At 35.5% G+C, this 1452-nt stretch overlaps 1 pseudogene; it reads left to right on the top strand.

The window, feature by feature from the left end:
* Positions 1–533: 533 nt before the first annotated feature.
* On the top strand, positions 534–640 carry LOC122800568 (annotated as a pseudogene).
* Positions 641–1452: the final 812 nt, after the last annotated feature.

Raw genomic sequence — 1452 nt, 5'->3', positions numbered from 1 at the left:
ATCCCATATACCCATATGCAGTCAGTGCCAGAGTCTTACTGCAGTCTTGGAGAACCAGGTGCCAGTCTCATCAATTTAACGTCTGAGTGATCTTTGATTCATGTTACTATTAAAATTAGGCAACCCATGGATTATGCTTTATGTATGCTGATTAGGTATCCAAAATTGTTATTGTACCTCAGCAAAAAAAAAAAAAAAAATACAGTGTTATCAATTTTAATCTTTGTAGATAGCCCAGTGTCTCTTTTCCATACGAAATTGTTTACTAATGTTATGTATATATTTAGAAATTTATAAATGCATGCACTTCTGTTTGCTAGTTAGATGCATATACATTTCTGTAGGAATAATATAGTCAGTTAAATGTATAAGTAAGAAAAGACTGTTAATCATTTATTTTAAATAACTTTTCAACCAGCATTCACTGGATCTGCCCAACATTCAGTATATCATTTCTGGGTGATATTGCATATGCCAAGTACAATCCTGAGACTCCAAAATCCCAGATATCTTAAAATACACATTGTAATCTTATCTCTTCTCGGCCTTTTGGCTAAGATCATGTGTAGTATCTGTTCTTATCAGTTTGCATAGAGTGCTGGTATATAGTTGAAAGGTATAAAATTTCTTTTGTCCTCACAGATGTGATTTGATTGGAGGGTTCAGTAAAATGTCAAAGAATATTCTGTAGAATATGTCAGAACAGTAAACTAAAAATGGTGGCCTTTTTTTACCTGCTCATTGTTTTCAGTAACACAGGTGTCGCACTTCTCTCTTACTATCCCCATTCAATTTCTCTTAGCTCAGTGGCCTACTGGATATAGCCATCAAGACTTTGTAAAGTGAAAAATCCATCTACTGAAGTGTTACAGAGCATATGATACAACTGCAAGAACAAACAGAAAACATTTTTTGTTATTAATGTGCTAACCAGGTAAGTTTAGCTGGATGCAAGGCACTCTTTTCCTGGATTAACTGGGAACACTCTCTGGTTAACAGCCTTGCTCAGAGCCACAAAGTACATAAATGAAGGTGGAAGAAATTAAACACTGTACCCTGGACTAAGGAAATCATGTTCCATTTATCAGGTAACATGTGGCAAGGATGTAGGAGGCCCAGGCTTCCCCTTACAACAAAACTATTACAATCAGGCAATTTTGCCTCGGAGACCAAGTGATGGTACTGATAGCTGAAGCAGAAAACAAGATTCTAGTTGCAGAAAACAGTTGGACCATGGCATTTTAAGTGGTTTTATCCCAATAAATGAAAGAGTAGGAGAAATACCATCTCATTTTCTGAAACCATGGTATAGTCAAGAATGTATGGTAGCGTCCAATAGCATGAACTAGGCAGTCATTCCTGATAACAGATCTAATGAGAAGATATAAAATACACTTCCACTTCTGCTTTATTAAAATGCTTTGAATGCTAAACACTGTTACAAAATTCAAA

Source organism: Protopterus annectens, chromosome 4.part0 (assembly GCF_019279795.1).
Source record: "Protopterus annectens isolate FY-2018-M chromosome 4.part0, PAN1.0, whole genome shotgun sequence".
NCBI lineage: Eukaryota > Metazoa > Chordata > Ceratodontiformes > Protopteridae > Protopterus > Protopterus annectens.
The sequence above is the reverse complement of the archived record's forward strand: the minus strand, read 5'-3'. Positions and strand labels throughout refer to the sequence as shown.